At 41.3% G+C, this 20,032-nt stretch overlaps 1 protein-coding gene across 5 annotated transcripts in view; it reads left to right on the top strand.

Moving 5' to 3' along the window:
- Positions 1–20,032, top strand: part of psip1a (PC4 and SFRS1 interacting protein 1a) — a 150,930-nt gene that overhangs the window by 25,844 nt on the left and 105,054 nt on the right. The gene's annotated exons all lie outside the window — the stretch shown is intronic.

Genomic DNA, 20,032 nt, shown 5'->3' with positions numbered 1-20,032 from the left:
TAGACGACCGAGCAGCGAGAGTCATCAAAGGACTCTTAGAACTACCGCCTGTCAAAATCTTTATTTAAATCCGGCACTCACCCACATAAATTGACCCACGTGGTCGTTCTTGGCTATAGACAGTTAAGTGTCTAGCCTACATTCCTCTAACTGTCTCATCAGTTAACTGGAATCAAAAACAAGAATTATATAATCATGCATTATTATAAGTCGTTAGTTCTGCGCGTGCTTGCATTGGTTCTGTTTGTGCTGTCTTTCTCTCGCCAACAGCAAGCCAACGTGTTCAGACCAGCCAGCCCCGGCAACCACTGGGACCGACTCGAGACCTGGTTGGGCGCCCTGACCAGCACGTTCCTGCCCAACGCCCCTGTGGATCCCCAGCACCTAAGCAACGAGCAGCTGGACGACAACCTGAATCGACTGATGTCCCACGATCCGACGCTGAGCTACAAAGAATGGGCGAAAGTCATCCGAGCCATCGCCCACAACCTCAAGCTCCAGGCGGAGGATGCCTGGAGGAATCAGGCCCAGACTCAACATCACCACGATCAGCAACTCGTCGAGACCAAGAACCAGCGTTGGACAGCGGATGAATCCAAACACGAGCTACAGGAGGAGCTGCAAAGACTTCAAAAAGCCCTTGCAGAGCTCCACCTGGAGGTGGAGCGTAGAGAACTGTTGGAAAAGGTATCCAGAGAAGAACTGACTGGAAAACTCCAACACAGTGAAGCTCTCCTAGCCAAAGCAGAGACTGAGCTGAAAGACAGACACACTAAAGCCATGGCCTGTGAAAATCATCTTAAACAGGCCCAGAAAGGAGTTATGGCTCCGAAACAACAAAGAGACTATGTGAATGAATTTGAAACTGGTTACAGAGAACTGAAAAGTGGCCTGGGAGGGGAAACACACATCACAGAGTTTCCCCTAACCAGTCAAGAAGCCCTAATTCCAAATGGGGTTAAAAGCCCACTGCCCAAAACGTCCAGCAGCCAACAACCTTTGCCAGCAGCTGTCAAATCCAACTGCCAGCAACTGCGACAGGCTTTTACCCAAAAGCTTTCTGACCCTGCATCAGATCAAGGGTTCCCTGCTGCCATGAACCTCAAACGGGGCAGACTGAAAAACCCACAAGCTTACTGCAACCGACTGCAAATGGCCTATTTCAGAGCACGTAATCAGCCAGCAATGGAGGAAGATTTCATCTTCAAAACTCTGTTTCTCCGAGAGCTGCACCCTGCAGTGAGTGATCATCTGGCAGCCTTGGCCCGCTCACGGAGCATGTCTATTTAGCAGCTGTGAGACTTGGTTGACGAAGCTCAAGCCAAGCAGAGAACTGCGTCTAAAAATACTGTAGAAAATCCAACCAGTTATCCAGTCTCTGATCACTACCCAGAAACCTGCCCATACCTTTTTGAAAGACTGAGAAATGAAGCTGAAAGACAAAATCAGACTCTCAAGTCACAAAGATGTGAGCTGAATGTGCAGCCACACAGTCAAAATGAGGTCCACCTTGAACACATAGCTCCCATGCACCACACAATTGGTCCAGTGAGCTTGGTATCTCCTGTGTGTGTAGCACAAATGGACACGTTTCCCTGTTTCATCCGCAAAGACCTGCTAGACTCCTTTGAGTCCTTATTGAACTCCAGACCGCTGAAAATCTGGACTCAAGTGTGTGAACTTCTGCCTTTCCAGTCACCCAGACCACCTGAGCCAGACGGTCAGGTCACAGAGGTCGCGGGAAATCTCCCAGCTAACCGCGGGAACCCTGTCTCAGAGCACAGTTCAAGTTCGCTACCCGGCGCACTTCAACTGACCATAGACTTTAACTCCTTCTGCTCCAAGATCATGACAGACTCACAGCTGAATGATGTAACTGACATTATTCTCACACTGTGGGCAGACAACTTCAGCCACACGCTGCACAGTGCTCTCATTGAAGGAACACCTGACCTCCCATGTGTCAAAAAGCAAACTTCCCACTAGACTTTCGTCTGCCAACCATGACGACTGTCAAGGACATCTGCGTTTTGAACTTCAAATGGAACAACCGCCGCTTAACCCATCACTTCCTGGTCCTTCCAGACCTCCTGATGCACACTAAAGTTCATATGGACCCTGCTAATGAGTTGGTGTGGGCCCCAATGACTGTACAGCTCCCTGTTGCTCCTGTCAACACTGCCAACTTCCTGTCAGCCCAGACTGTCCAAGAGGTCTGCTTCCTGATCTACATACAGGAAACTGTATTACCACCTTACACCAAAGGGGGTGCTGTTTGGCTCCACACACAGGAAACTGTAATACCACCTTACACCAAAGGGGGTGTGGTTTGGCTCCACATACAAGGTAGTCAAACCCTAAACCACACGCTGGGCTCCTTCACACTTTCACCTGAAGGCGTGGAACTTGGACTCACTCTAAAAGCCACACCCCTAACTGAAGTGTCACCCTGTGTAGTTCACAGTTGGCTCAACGAATGCATGGTCACAGACATCAGCATTCCCAAAGCCTACCATCTAGAATGGATAATGGACCACGGCTCCCGTGACTTTGAACTCAGGTTAACAGTCATTAACTTAATACCAGCTGCCATGGTCCCAGAAGGAAGCTTAAGACAACACAAGTTTCACGGCATCCTTCAAGACCATCTCCATCACTTCCATCAAACTGGTACCCACAGAACAGGTGCGCAGAACGGAGCTGATGGAGGACCAACACCTTGCAGCACCCACAGTCACTAACCAGGCTGCCTGTGAAACTCAGGAAAGTGCTGCACCTCTGATGGCCAATCTGACAGCTGACACCACCACGGAGGAGCCATTCCCAAGGTTTGAGTCTGAAGGCCAACAGATTCAGAAAGATGCAAATGCTCTAAAGAATGATGCAGACTGTCAAAAACTCAGACAGGTCTTGAACAAATTCAAAGTGACATTTGCTAAAGACTTTTTAGACTGTGGTCTCACTAAACTTCACACGGTGCATAGTGCAACACACCCAAATGCTCCTCCCACCTTCGTCAGGCAATACAAAAGTCACATCGCCTCACATGAACCAGCGCAGGAGATTGTTCGTTCAATGGAAGAAAAAGGTGTTATCTGCCCATGCACCTATTCAGTCCCCATCTGGCCCATTGTCAAACCAGACAGCATGTGGCGACCCACCGTCGACTTCAGGAAGTTGAACCAGCGAATGCTACTGTCACGACATGCCAGATATCACAAGTCTGCAAAGGGCAGAGATTCAGCTGCCTGCCAAAACTGCTATAACAGCACACCAGCGTTGACACTTGAGATAAAGGTACCCCAACAACAGCAACCAACCTGTAACAGGTACCTCAAAGAGAATGCGTGCCAAGGAATGCCCACGGCCTACGTCGAGAGACATTTCTACATCCATGAGGGCATCCTACAGGCAAGTGCAGGGGTACAATGGTTAAGCAACCAACCCTGCCAACCACAGAACATCAGGTGTGGTCCCCAGTCGCGTCGGTATGTTGACGTAGCAGCTACCCTCAAAACCCTTCACGTCTCCTCAGCCCATAACATCAGAGAACTCATGTGCACAGACTCACACTATGCCAGACGTGGTTTCACATGCCATCTTCTGAGCTGGAAACAGACTGGTTTCAAAACTGAACACAACATGCCGGTGAAACATCAACACATGTTCCAAACACGTGATGACAACACCCAAACACACAACACGTTTGTTTACTGGGAAAAGGTGAAAAGACGTTCAAAGCAACCAGGGCGTGGCAAAGGCGCAAACTACCAAACTAATGCCCTTGCCAAGACCGGCACGCTGCATAACAATCTATGGTCACACCCACCCCATTCACCCACCCTTAGTGTGGCAACAACAACCCGCAGCCAGCGGACTGTTCCTGCAACATTTCCCGCCTTACTGCCACTGCCACTGACAACCAAACTTTCCAACACTTCCATTCGAAATGTTTTGTACCACCACTCATACCCCTCCAACCTCCCGTTCACGGCATCTGGTCCCACGGCGGCCCCTAGCCACAAACGACTGCATGAGACCGACCACATGCTGCGTGTGGGAGTGAACTTTCTACAGTATGTCCCTGATGTCCTCACAGCGCCAAAGCTTGTATTGCCACAGGGCCAAAAGGGGGGTGAACTGATATACACCCACGACACACCATGTGCCAAACACCATGGTACCAGAACCATGGACGAGACATTAAAACAAGTGGCGCACTGGCCCAGCATGCAGCAAGATGTGGCAGAGTATGTCAGAGAATGTCAGGTTTGCTGTCAAGTCCAAACTGCAAACCCAAATCTCAGAGCTCCACTGCAACACAGAGGAGTCACGTTTCCACGGTCAGTCAACCAGAAAGACTGGACTGTAGAACTTCCTCTGATGCTCATGGCCATCACAGACACCATACAGGGGTCAACTCAGGTGTTCCCCACGGAACTACTGACGGCACGGCAACCCTGCAAACCACCTGCAAATCTCTGAAAGGTATTGTGGTGGTTCTCTGTACTCAGTTTCCTGCTGATCCAAACGGCGAACTCAATGAAGCAACTGTTTACAGTCCTTCAGAATGACTTTGCCCAAAATCAGCTTGTTATAGCTCTGATAACAGACCTTCTGCGAGAAGTTAGCTTCTCTATGGAGAGCGTGGCTATGAATAGGATTCCTCAGTACCCTGTACAAACTGTGCTGGACTTTGCTACTGGCAGACCCACCAAGACTGTTCCAGCCCACCTCGCTGACTCTCTGGGTGTTGCCATCCTACTGCGCACCAACCCCGAGCAGAATGAGGTGGCCGTCCTTCTCAATCTACCCAGCGGTGAACAAGATAACATCTCCAGACCCAAGTACAAGGTCAATGTCAGATGGTGGCAAAGTAACACTCACACCAAGATACATACCTCAGATGTGGTAGTCTACCACTACAGCAACCCACAGCTGTACCTGGCTCCCCATTTGAGCAGGTGTATTTTGACCAAAGACACTCACCACCTCGGCTCTAAGCCACACTGAAGGAATTTACCGGTTGCAGCCCATGATCAGCGACACGTGCTGCCCTGTCGAGGCCAAGCCTCGCACCCCAGTCATCGGAACACAAGCCGAGATTGTGGGTGATTGACTGCTCGTCCACACCCCCACTCATGCTGCCACCCTAACCTACAATCAGCACAACACCGCCACTCGTGTCAGCCTGTCCAATCCAAGTAAGTGGATCCAGGTACCCCTGGGTTCCATCCTTCACCTCAACCATCTGGTAGTGTACTATCTCTCAAGTGAAGAGTACCAGTCAAAACTGGAAATCCCATCCTCCTCTAGGAATCACCATCACACCTTAGATCCAGGACTGGAACTGAGGATTGACAAAGGGGGGTCCCAGTGACAATACTCCCATTGATGCAGCCCTCCAAGCACTCTCCCGACTGCCTATCCTGACCAGCTCACCTAGAGCCCAAGCTTGGACTGCTGCCAACACAGTCCTTTGCCTCTCCATGGCAATCAAGTACGCACTCGCCCTGGGCCTGGCCTTCATCCTATCCAAAGGGATCAAAGGGATGCAAGAGTCCATGGACAAGTGCCTATCTGCCCTTCCTCAAGGACCAGTAGGAACCACCTGCTACGTGACCATCCGGATCCATGTGCCATCGAACTTGGTTACCGTCCAACGAAGTCCGCACAGGAACTTCGTTGGCCGAAGGGGGGTCTGTAGCATATGCACACGTATCAGGATAATCAATAAACTTTGGAATGTTCAGAACGCTTTTAGCATGCTGGACTGTGTTGTAAAATCTCATCTCGGCTCCGACCGATCTGCAGAAGACAAGCAGATTTGACAACTTTGTGGCCTGGCCGAAATTAAACAGCGATGCCCTCTCTCCAGCTCTGGAGACTTCAAAGGATCGACACCCTGGTGTGAGCCCAGGGACTGACCAGATCACATTCCCACACACACACACACACACACACACACACACACACACACACACACACACACACACACACACACACACACACAAACATACATTATTGACTGTATATGTAAAATATAACTATGCCAAGTCACATCCATGTATGTACCCATCACGTATCTCAAGTGTATGCATGTTTCCTAATGTTTAGACTTAGTTTAAATAACTGTAGTTGAGTTAGTTTTAGTTGTAATGATGGAGTTTTGTCTGTAAACCATAACTTCTTTTATATGCCTTCCTGATCTATCGAGTTTGATCTCGTTTTAAAGCTCTGGCTACTGCTCATTCACTGAGATATGTCACATAGCTGACAAATACAACTTTGCATCAATGTCATTGGCTATTCCACCTCAAGGAGGTGTGTCGGCTTATCTGTCATAAAAGAGGAACACCAGGATTCTCCTGTGTGTTCTCCCGACGGCCCTGAATCATCCATCGCCCACTCACGCACGTCTATCTCGGACGTCACGGCGACGCGCTTCCATCGCGCTCATCACGGGACCACCATCTCTCCGGCGAGACTAACTTTCACGTCCTCGGTTCAAACCCTCCCGCGGAAACGGAAGAAGCCAATGAACTGCAGGAGCACTGACCTGAAACCCCGCAAGCAAACTGACGCAAGTACCGTTTCTGAATCTTAGATAATGAAACTGATTTCTGTGCTGGCTTTCAAGGACTGTTAGGTTTTGCTACTTCTTGTATATATGTGTATATCTTAATGTATAGCCGTATAACCTTTGTAGTCGTAGTTTGCATATATTAAACGCATTATACATGCTCGATTGTTCTTTTTGCTCATTTCAACAAAAACCCGTTCACTTTAACGTTTCGATCCTATATCCTTGCTTTACGTTTGGATGCTAGAATAGGAGGTCCTTCTCGTGGCCAGAGAAAAACCTTCCTTTGATAATATTCTATGAGGAGCTTAGTTTGCTGGACAAACGAACAGTTTCTCTAAATAATTATTAAACCAGAACTAATCATATATAGAATTAATTATAATTTGTTATAATTAATTCACCATATATGGTTAATTCCCCCTTGGGTTGGTATGTGCATAATAATTATTCATAAAGCTTTATGAATTATTATATTCATATTCCACCCATAAATTGATTAATAGCTGTACGAATCGCTACACTATTTAAAAGAATATTGTGATCAATAGTGTCAAATGCAGCACTAAGATCCAGTAACATTAATAGAGAGATACAACCACAATCTGATGATAAGAGCAAATCATTAGTAACTCTAATGAGAGCAGTCTCAGTACTATGGTACGGTCTAAATCCTGACTGGAAATCCTCACAGATACTATTTCTTTCTAAAAAGGAACATAGTTGTGATGATACTGCCTTTTCAAGTATTTTTGACAGAAAAGTGAGATCTGAGATCGGCTTGTAATTGACTACTTCTCTAGGATCAAGTTGTGGTTTTTTAATAAGAGGTTTAATAATAGCCAGCTTAAAAGTTTTTGGTATATATCCTAGTGATGAAGATGAATTGACGATATTAAGAAGAGGATCTATGACTTCTGGAAGCATCTCTTTCAATAGTTTAGTCGGTATAGGGTCTAACATATATGTTGTTGATTTTTATTTTTTAACAAGTTTAGACAATTCTTCCTCTCCTAAAGCAGTAAATGAATTGAATTTTTCCTCAGGGACACTACAATGCACTGTCTGATGCGATACTGTAGTAGACGGTTGCATGGTTATAATGTTTTCTTTAATATTATCAATCTTGCAAGTAAAGAAGTTCATAAAGTCATTACTGCTGTGCTCTTTGGAAACATCAGAAGTTGAAGCTTTATTTCTTGTTAATTTAGCCACTGTATCAAATAAATACTTAGGGTTGTGCTTATTCTCTTCTAAAAGGCCTTTCTGTACTCAATCACTCTCTCCCTCCACGAAATGCGAAATACTTCTAGTTTTGTTTTCTTCCAGCTGCGCTCCATTTTTCTGGCTGCTACCTTTAGGGCCCGAGTGTGCTCATTGTACCATGCCGTTGGATTCATTTCCTTAATCTTTTTTTAAACGCAAAGGAGCAACTGAGTCTAATGTGCTGGAAAAGACACAGGCAATAGTTTTGGTTGCAACATCGAGGTCTTCTAAGCTGTCTGGTATGCTAAGGCGATGAAACTGATCAGGAAGATTATTTATAAAGCGATCTTTAGTGGTAGAAGTGATGGTTCTACCATATTTTTGGCAGGGAGGCAGTTTAGCTGCCTTGACTAAATGTAGTATACACAAGACTAGATAATGATCTGAGATGTCGTCACTCTGCTGCAGAATTTCAACAGCATCAATATCGATTCCATATGACAATATTAGATCTAAAGTATGATTACGACAATGAGTGGGACCTTACACGTGTTGTCTATTACCAATAGAGTTTAGAATGTCTGTAAATGCTAATCCCAATGAGTCTTTTTTATTATCTACATGGATATTAAAATCAACAACAACAAGGACTAAAGTCTGTATGGTGTCCTGGTGGCCTGGATACAGTAGCCAGCACAAATGTCAACTTACATAATGTTACGTAAAGTACCATCACTTCGAAGGAATTATATTTGAAAGACTTTTGACTAATACTGTAAATATTACTATAAATTACAGCAACACCTCCCCCTTTGCCTTTCTGACGTGGATTGTGTCGATAATCATAACCTTGAGGGCTAGACTCATTTAAAGTAAAGTAATCGTCCGGTTTTAGCCAAGTTTCTGTCAAGCACAGCACATCTAGATTATTGTCTGTCATAATATCATTTACAATAAGTGATTTTGAAAAAAGGGCTCTAATATTTAATAACCCAAGCTTTATCATTTGTTTATCATTATTATATCTACATTTGTTGAACAATTAAATTTTTACCATTAAATGGGTTTGGAAATTTTTGGATTTTACTAATTCGGGGTACAGACACAGTCTCTATGTGATAATATCTAGGTGTAAGAGTTTCTGTGTGTTGGGAATTATCTGACTTCTGTAACGTGAGGCAGCTAGCAGACGGTCGGTTTAGCCAGTCTGTCTGCTTCCTGACTTGGTCCCCAGTTTGTCATGTTTCAGTTCTAAGACTATGTGCCATATTACTAGAGAGAAGAGCAGCACCATCCTGAGAGGGATGAATATCTCTTTTCAACAGGTCAGGTCTGCCCCAAAAACTTTTTAAATTGTCTATGAAACCTATATTATTCTGCGGACACCACTTAGACAGCCAGCCATTGAGTGGTGATAATCTGCTAACTCATCACTCCGTCGAACAGGAAGGGGACCAGAGCAAATTACTTCTCCTGACATTGATGTTAATTTTAGTGATCTCCGACTGGCGAAGTCGAACATCATTAGTGCCGACGTGAATTATTAATAAGTATTTACGATTAGTATTAGCCAGCACTTTTGAATTTGCTTTGATGTCAGGTGCTCTGGCTCCCGGCAAACGTGACTATGGTGGCTGGTGTCTCTATTTTCACATTCCGTGTAATAGAATCGCCAATAACTAGGGCATTTTCAACAGGATTCTCAGTGGGTGCGTCACTGAGTGGGGAGAACCTGTTTGATGTTCTTATTGGAACGGAAGAGTGGTGTTTTCTGCGGCTAGGCCGCCTCACCGTTACCTAAGTGCCCTGCTGCGCGGGCTCTACAGCCGGAACCGAACAATGTACAGAGTTCACTAAGCTAGTCGCATCCAAAACAGTATCTGAAGCCCTTGCATTCTTATTATACTCGATTAAAGTTTGGATGAGTGTCTCTAATTCTGAGATTCTCTCTGTCAGCCTGACTATTTCCCTATATTTATGACATAAAAATCCCTCGTCGCTGACAGAGAGAGCTATGCAGAACATGTGGCAAATGGAACAGGTAACAATGCTAGGAGAGGCATGACTCAACATGTTTGTAGACTGATCCGAGTTACCACAGCTGTTTGATGAACGCTTTGAAAAAGGAGTGTGCGAGAGACTGATGACAAGTTAACAAGCTAGCGAGATGCAATCGCTTTGTAGCAGCAATTTAGATTCAAAGGTTACAAGCTAGGAATGTCAGATTAATGTGGTAGGCAATATTGTATATAAGGTAATAATAATATAAGCAAAAATTAATAAAAGTAAGAGATTCAAAACAAAGCTATACTGAGTTACAGACGCAAACCACTCTGAGCAGCGAGCCAGGCCATGTGACATTCCAGGAACTAACAGAGGCTTCTAGAGATCGCTTTAACATACAGTGAAAATTAAGGCCTTAAATGGCATTAAAAAGCATTATATTTTATTTCTACAAGCATTAAATTTTTTAGATGGTTTTGAAGAAAAATAATACTACCAGTTTATATTGAATATAGCCTTCGTAATTAACTCCCTGAGGTCTGAAAACGCGCCAACGCGTTTTGCAGGTTTTTTTTCACATTGCAACAAAACAGACTTAAAATACTCCGTCATTTCTTGTCATAGAGACATAAGTAATATATCAATTGAAACTATAGAATATCTTCTTTTATTTGTGTACACTCAGAGTAAAAACACAATGTTGTGCTTTTTGTAAAATAAAGAAAACTAACATGATGCGTGATCTCTCCTCTCCCTCTGAACGAAGTCCAATCTGATAGTTCTCAGAAAATTAACATTCTGTGTTTATGTAATCTGTATGAAAAGAGAGCCATGTCAGAAGTCTGTGATTCAGCTCATTATCCGCTAATGCGGCCACGCCCACAGAGCCAGCACTATTCAGACGCAAATTCAGAGGCCATACATGCATTCATCGTCTCAATCGTGTATTTATTGTCTTGAAAAGTGTTTATTTGGATGTTAAAGCAATGGTTAGCGATCTCTAGAAGACATGCCATTAGTTCCTAGTTCCTTTTCTTCTTTATATTATGAATTTGTGGACTAAAGGTGTAAAGAGCGCCCTCCGGCTGCAAGTATGAATTAAAAACACAGTATCCAGCACTCATAGTGATGACAATAAATATTATTTCTCAGTATAGAAAATTGACATAAATATATAAGAATCCATCAATATTTCTCCAAATGTGCATGCTTTTAAGCTAAAAGCCTATATGAAATGCCATAGAGGTAACATAATTGTTCAGACACTTTGCACCACAGAAATACATTATATTTTAAAGAATATAATAGAATACCATTATTTTAAATTGTAATAATATTTCACAGTATTGCTGTTTATGATGAGCTGAGACATTACAGAGGGTTTTTTTCACAGCCTACCTGACTGATAGGCCTCATTAATATGCAAGTCATTTCAGATCATTACTATGTGATTCCTTTGTCTTCTCAGGTGTAAATGGCCCATTATTCATGCAGATTCACGCCCCCACGCATACTGTGTTTCTTGACAAAAAGTGTCTTACAAAAACTAAATCAATATATTGTTTTATATGAAGGAGTAGGCAGCATAATTTTTACATAATTCTGAAGCAAAAACTCTAGTCTACAACCTCCAATACCTAAAAGTCTTGTGAACATAGATTTACTATACTTTTTAATATACTTTTTTTTGGCCTTATTTCAGTGACTTAAGTTTTTGTTTTTTCAATAACCACGCATAAACATTATTCCTTCAAAAATACAAACATGTACATACATGTTCCTCACATATTATGGTAGCCTAGTTTGTGCTGAATACAGTGTAATGACACTTTTGTCATTTATATGTTTATGAACAACTGAAAAAAGCACAAATGCCAGGGCATGTCAAAACTTCTCCAGGGCCCAAATCAGCCTCAGACTCCAGAGGGTTAAGAACTTTGATTTGCTGTAACAAAATATGTACATTGGTGTAATGCACACATGGAACCAGTTTGGTAATAGCAGGTTAGAAGCAATATAATAAAATATACTATTGCTTCTAATCTGAGTGATCATTTTACGTGTATCTGTAGCCAAAATCACAGCAAATGTCTTTATATTATGTGTATGGTGATTTTGCCAGACAACGTCTCGATTATAAATCAGGATTTTAGCGCTGGTTTAACATGTCAGGGCTCGAAAGTAACGCTTGTCAAATAGTCCGGGTTAAGTGGATTTTTTTAAGGGGCACAAATATATCACAAATATGCAGATTTAAATATGTCAAAGCTGCAATATTCTGAAAGGATATTGCTTCAGAAATTTTATATTTATATTTACACCACCAAAAAAAAAATCCTTTTTTTTTTTTTTTTTTTTTTTTTCTCGGACAAGCAACTGTTTTACTCGTATGTGAATGACAAGGCTTAAAGGGTTAGTTCACCCAAAAATGAAAATTATGTCATTAATGACTCGCCCTCATGTCGTTCCAAACCCGTAAGACCTCCGTTCATCTTCGGAACACAGTTTAAAGGTGCCATCGAATGTTTTTTACAAGATGTAATATAAGTCTAAGGTGTCACCTGAATATGTCTGTGAAGTTTCAGCTCAAAATACCCCATAGATTTTTTTTAATTACTTTTTTTAACTGCCTATTTTGGGGCATCATTAAATATGAGCCGATTCATGCTGCGGCCCCTTTAAATCTGGCGCTCCCCCGCCCACGAAGCTCGCGCTTGCCTTTAACAGCATAAACAAAGTTCACACAGCTAATATAACCCTCAAAATGGATCTTTACAAAGTGTTCGTCATGCATGCTGCATGCATACATCGGATTATGTGAGTATTGTATTTATTTGGATGTTTACATTTGATTCTGAATGAGTTTGAGGCTGTGTTCCGTGGCTAACTGCTAATGCTACACTGTTGGAGAGATTTATAAAGAATGAAGTTGTGTTTATGACTTTTACAGACTGCAAGAGTTTAAAAATGAAAATAGCGACGACTCTTGTTTCCGTGAATACAGTAAGAAACTATGGTAACTTTAACCACATTTAACAGTACATTAGCAACATGCTAATGAAACATTTAGAAAGACAGTTTACAAATATCACAAAAATATTATGTTATCATGGATCATGTCATTTATTATTGCTCCATCTGCCATTTTTCGCTATTATTCTTGCTTGCTTACCTAGTTTGATGATTCAGCTGTACACATCCAATACTGGCTGCCCTTGTCTAATGCTTTGAACATGAGCTGGCATATGCAAATATTGGGGGCGTACACCCCAACTGTTACGTAACAGTCGGTGTTATGTTGAGATTCGCCTGTTCTTCGAAGGTCTTTTAAACAAATGAGATTTATATAAGGAGGAAACAATGGAGTTTGAGACTCACTGTATGTCATTTCTATGTACTGAACTCTTGTTATTCAACTATGCCAAGATAAATTCAATTTTTTATTCTAGGGCACCTTTAAGATATTTTAGTTTTAGTCTGAGAGCTTTCTGTCTGTAGTGATTTTTACTTTGTCCATTCAAGGACGCGAAGTAAAATAGGGATTGGTACTCACGTCACCGCTGACGTTGTGATTTTTGGATCACACGTCTCTTAAGTTGTGGTTATGAGTACATCAGATGACCCCTTCCCCCTTTTTCCCTTGTTCAGGGCACCAGTCAAGGTCTTTTACCTTGGCAGTATGAGAACACTCCCAACAGGGGCTTTCATTCATTTAGAATTAATGTAAAGTGGTCAGCTGATTTATCTGAAAGATTGGTGATATTGCTAACTCAGGGTTCATGCAGGTTTCAGTAAGTCAAATTTAAGACCTTTTTAAGACATTTTAAGACTATAAAGATTGAAATTTAAGACCTACACGGCGCATTATCAAAAAATATTCAAATCAAAGAAATTCTGAAAAAATCATTTTATTTCAATGAATTCAGTCATTGAAAAAGCATTAATTTAATTTACAGATAAAGCAATCACATTAGTAACCCTCCACACCCAACAACATGCCAAATTCCCAAAACCTAAAACAAACTTGCCCTCAAATAGAATAGATTTCATCTCATATTTATTTACATTACAAAACAGCATGTTAATAGCCTAATAGAGATTGAACAGGCTACTCCAACCCATGTAACAACCAATGTAGCACACACACACACACACACACACACACACACACACACACACACTCTCTCTCTCTCTCTCTCTCTCTCTCTCTCTCTCTCTCACTCACTCACTCACTCACTCACTCACTCACTCACTCACTCACTCACTCACTCACTCACTCACTCACTCACTCACTCACTCACTCACTCACTCACTCACTCACTCACTCACTCACTCTCTCACACACACACACACACACACACACACACACACCAGATAATCCATGTTAAATAGATAGATACTTTAATTATCTAAGTATCTATCTATAACATGGATTATCTGATGTGTGTGTGTGTGGGTCCAGCACTGTCCCATGTCCCATGAACTGTGAGCCCAAGTACCTTGACTTAACAATTCCACTGTTCCAGAAATGAAAGTGGACGTCAAGCTGCTTGGTCCTGGTGGTCTGATTTTTGGCTTTCATTGAACATTACGACACACGGCCTGGTAAGAGTACAAATCAATTCCCTCTTTATAAACTCCCCCAATCAAAATCTCGCCACATAAGCGATCTTGTTGGGCCCGCAGGAGAACGTCTTCGCGAATACTGAATCAGGGAACATCACTTGGAAGGGATCGCTAATCTCACTGTTGCTATTAACCCTCTGGAGTCTGAGGCTGATTTTGGGCCCTGGAGAAGTTTTGACATGCCCTGACATTTGTGCTTTTATCAGTTGGTTATAAACATATTAATGACAAAACTGTCATTACACTGTATTCAGCACAAACTAGGCTACCATAATATGTGAGGAACATGTATGTACATGTTTGTGTTTTTAAAGGAATAATGTTTATGCGTGGTTATTGAAAAAACAAAAAAAAAAAAGTAACTGAAACAATACCTCAAAATGCATACTAAATGTTTTTTCACAAGACTTTTGAGAATTGTATATTTTAGTGTAGAGTTTTTGCTTCAAAATGATGTGGAAATGATCCTCCCCACTCTGACACATAAAACATTGTATTGATTTTAAATTTCTAAGACACTTTTTGTTTAGGTAGGCCATATGCGAAGAGGTGTGACTCTTCATGAATAATGAAGTGATTTACACCTGGGGAGATTAAGACCCTGCCCCTAATGAGCCGCATAATGAGCCATTCAGTCAGGAATGTGACTGAGTCAACTAAGAAAATGCAAAGACAAGACATATCATTGTTTTTTTTTCTTTTTTATTTAAAATAAAGTTAACAATATAATCCACATATAAACTAGGGTCAAAGGCACATTTTGTGTATACAGGCAAATAAAGGTAAGGTTTATAAAAAAAAGCCCACTTTTACACCCTATACATAACCTGCTTGATCACATATAGATAATCTTTGCAGCCCAATGGTCAGTGAGAGGTGGTGAACAGAGAATCTGAACAGTCACACATCTGTGTGCCATTTTTGAAAACAGTTCCTTTTCAACTGAAGACACAAGTAAATGTCACATGCCTGGCATTTCCAAGGTGTGTCTTGCCTTTTACCAAGCTGTACTTTGCAAAGCATGCAGTTCCGACGACCAGCGGTGGCATTATTCCTTGCATCTGATGTCAGCTCTGCTCCTGGAACCGGTACATGGTCACTTTTGGTCTGTTTTGGAGCTGCTTTCTGTGACGACACACCACAGAGCTCTGCAATAAGCTGTTCTATGAACTCTTTATGGGTCATGGTATCGTATAGGTCTTTGTGTATAATGAAAGCGTTTGTGGCAGCAATGTCCAGGAAGTGTAGAAAGATCTTTCTGTACCACTTCATTGTTTTGTGTTGTGTTGTGTAGTATTGTATCAGCTGATCAGACAGGTCGACACCCCCCATGTGTTGGTTGCATGCAGTCACAGGTGCAGGACACGGAAATGTCTTTGTCCTCCATGTACCTTGTGATTTCACCCTCCTCTGCACAGTGTCTCCACTATAAGCAGCATGGATGGTAGAACAGACAGATGTATGATGATTTATCATATATATGATATATCATCATCAAATATATTATATATATATTATCATCAAATATGAATCTTATGAATATTATCATCAAATATTATCATCAAATATGATGATTTGCTACTTATGAAACATTTCTGAACAATTGTAAACAATAAATGTTTCTTGAGCTGCAAATCATTATATTAGAATGATTTCTGAAGGATCATGCGACAACTGAAGACTGGAGTAATGATGCTGGACATCACAAGAATAAATGACTTTGTGAAATATATTCAAATAGAAAACAGTTATTTTAAATTGTAATAATATTTCACAATATTACTGTTTTTACTGTATTTTTAATTGAATAAATGCAGCCTTGGTGAGCAGACGAAACTTATTTTAAAAACATGAAAAATCTTACAGATTTCAAACTTTTGAACGGTAGTGTATATAGGCCTACCATATAGTGGGTAAAAGTGTACTTACTCTTTCTCATTTCCGCCTGTGTTGCTGCGTGCCCTCCTAGTGGGAATTGCAGGTGAATGTGAGAGTGATGGATCCACATTCCTAAAAAAAAAAATGTCAAAAAAAAAAAAAATTGTTATTATTAGCATATAAGATAATACTCTCATACCATTAGCTATGCATAACTGACAGGAAAGTAACAGGTATACAAGCATGCTGTATATGTCTGTCAATTGGCCATTACTGGACAAAGTATGCAAATGTGTAAACGTTTACAGTCTGCTATATCAGTTTGCACATATAGTGGGTAAACGTGTACTTACTCTTTCTCATTTCCGCCTGTGTTGCTGCGTGCCCTCCTAGTGGGAATTGCAGGTGAATGTGAGAGTGATGGATCCACATTCCTAAAAAAAAAATGTCAAAAAAAAAACTGTTATTATTAGCATATAAGATAATACTCTCATACCATTAGCTATGCATAACTGACAGGAAAGTAACAGGTATACAAGCATGCTGTATATGTCTGTCAATTGGCCATTACCGGACAAAGTGTGCGAATGTGTAAACGTTTACAGTCTGCTATATCAGTTAGCACATTTAGCAAATAGCAACATGTTCGCGCATTTCACAACCAAGCATATTTTAGCACATTCACGCCTATCATATACGCTACTTAGATACGCTATATATATATTTATAGATGTAAATATAAGGCAAATATAGATGTACGCTTATATAAATAATTTAAGTAGGCCCTATATCAACAGAAAAGCATTCCATTTATAAGCGTTTTTATGAGATAAAGTTATATATATAGTTATATAGATAGATGTAAATATAAGGCAAATATATATGTACGCTTATATAGAAAAAAAACACGTCAAATAATTTAAGTAAAACTAAATCACTTACTCATCAGAAACTGTATCTTCAGCTGGATCAAGTCGCTCTTCAAAATGCAGACGTTCATCGTCAGAGTCGTGTTCTTCTTCCGAGGTAAAAACAAAATGTTGTGCTTTTTGAGTAAACTCTTCCTCACTGTCAGAAAATGAAGTGTAACAGGACCATCTGAAGAGCCTGAAAACAAACATTCTGTGTTTATGTAATCTGTATGAAAAGAGACCTGTGCTCATTACCCACTAATGCGGCCACGCCCACGGAGCCAGTGTGCCATCTTCCAAACGTGTATTTATTGCGAAGGAAAGCGAATGAATCTGATGAAAGCGCCCTCCGGCTGTAGTATGAATTGTAAACACCATTCATGAATATCATCTTCTTCTTAGGTGAATTTTTTAAGACGCTGTTGCAAACACCAGCTCATAGGGAATATTAAATAAAAAATAACTCCTCGTTTACATTGAGAATCCATATTTCTCCAAATTTGCTTTTAAATAGATCGCCTCAGCACATTATCTTATGAATAGAGCGCTCTGCGCGTGGGCGGGCACACATTAAAGATAACCGTGTTTCTTAGGTCTTACAAAAACTAAATCAGTATATTGTTATAAATGAAAGAGACAGCATAATTTTTACATAATTTTGAGAAACAGTCTACAACCTTCAATACCTCTCTTTACTTTTATTTTATACTGATTAGTTTTTTGTTTTTTCATAAAGCATAAACGTTATTCCTTCAAAAACACAAACATGTACACACAGTTCCTCACATATTAATATTTGTTTTACTTGTGTCATTAAATTGAACAACTGAAAAAAGCACAAATTCAGGGCATGTCAAAACTTTCCAGGCCCCAAATCAGCCTGTCCAGAGGGTTAAAAGTAGATACTTAAAGCTTTTTCAAAGACATATCTCTCATGTCCATGTAGCATGTATAAGCCATCTATTTTAGTTACTTTTAGTGACGTTTTAGAATGATGTTTGCAGAGACGGAGACGGCAGGACAGCACACCCTGTATATTTTATTTATTTTTAAAAAGCACAAAGTTTTATTTTGATTGTGAGTGTACACACAAAAAAGAAGTCATTCTATAGTTTCAATTGATATATTACTTATGTCTCTATGACAAAAAATGACGGAGTATTTTAAGTCTGTTTTGCTGCAATGTGAAAAAAAAACTGCAAAACGCGCCGGCGCGTTTTTAGACCTCAGAGTGTTAAATGAGTGGTGTTTAGTCACCGTGTGTAGTATCCAAAGCACCTCGGCTTTCGATGTGTCAATCGATCCAAAAGTACCCCGAAGGTTGCTCGATGGAGCTGCGATGATATTGCGCTGGAGACTGGAGGGACCAGGCATTGAGGAGGACGACGGCAGTGGTGAGGCTAATTGGCCGAGTCCGCTGAAGGCATTTTTCGGCTAGCTTGTGTTTCTCCGCTCTGGCGCGTGACTCCAGCGCCTTCACACCCAGACTCCCTAATTTTTATTTATTTTTTTGGCAAAGTTTGCAGTGAGCCTCGTACATGGAGCTGGGTACCGCTTGTAACCAACAGCAGAAATCGCTGTGATCTAGCCATGTCTCGTTGAAAGTAACTCTGAGGAGACGCAGACGTATTTTGCGGGCAGGTATTGCATTTATCACGGGATTTGTAGTTTTATCACCGTGTATACCAACACCAATATACCCCAGAAAGAACTACGACTCGCTACTTTTTTGCTACTTTGTAATAACTTTCAGCAAGTAGCGTTTCTGGAAATGGGTAAAAAAAATGTTTAGACCTGACTAAATGAAATTTAAGACCTCGGATGAAAATCTGGCCGTTTTTAAGACTTTTTAAGGCCTTAAATTTAAAGTTCAGAATTTTAGACTTTTTAAGACTTTTTGGGCCCTATTTTAACGATCTAAACGCAAAGTGTAAAGCGCACGGCGCAGGTGCACTCAGGGCGTGTCCAAATCCACTTTTTGAAATGGGTTGTCCCTATTCTCTTAATGAGTAATGGGCGTAACGTTCAATAAACCAATCAGAGTGTCATCTCCCATTCCCTTTAAGAGCGAGATGCGCTCGCGCCATGGCGGATTGCTATTTACATGGCGTACACGCGATGAGTCAGTTAATATGTTAATATGTGTGTGTATTGGCACGATTGTTCAATTAATTAGCCAATTTCGTTCATCATTATAAGTAGTAATAGGCTGAATTGAAAATAGGTAGCCTAATTCTAATACACGCAATGACTATTCATTATTACATTTTTATATTTATGTAGCCTACACAATAATATTCTTTTACACTGTACTCCTTTTGTTTTTAATATTTGGCATGTTTGTGTGATGCACATCCCTGTGTGTAATAAGCAAAGTCAACGCGCACTGTGGACGCGCCCAGAGGCGCAGTTTCTACCAACGTGCTCTTACAAAAAAATATTGCACCATTGACTTTAGACTTTAGACCACGTTTGAGTTGGTCTATGGTGCAGTCTATTTTCAGCTCCTTAAAATAGCAATGCGCCGGCAATGCGCCTGAACACACCTCTTTTTTAGACCAGCACGCCCATGGGCGCACTAACTGGCGCAAATGCATTTACTAATTTAAGGACATGGCGCTGAACGGGAAAACGCGAACGGCGCCGGACGCAAACTAGCAAACACACTTGCGCTGCGCCTTGCGTCGCATTGCGCCGGGTGTATTATAGGGCCCTTTAAGACCCCGCGGGAACCCTGTAACTTGTAGAACCTCTTCTGTATTATCAGCACAAGGAAGACACAAGTGTAATAAAATAAATTTTATTAACAAAAAGATAAACAAGA

Source organism: Megalobrama amblycephala, linkage group LG4 (genome assembly GCF_018812025.1).
Source record: "Megalobrama amblycephala isolate DHTTF-2021 linkage group LG4, ASM1881202v1, whole genome shotgun sequence".
NCBI lineage: Eukaryota > Metazoa > Chordata > Actinopteri > Cypriniformes > Xenocyprididae > Megalobrama > Megalobrama amblycephala.
Note: the sequence above shows the minus strand (reverse complement) of the source record. Positions and strands in the feature narration are given on the sequence as shown.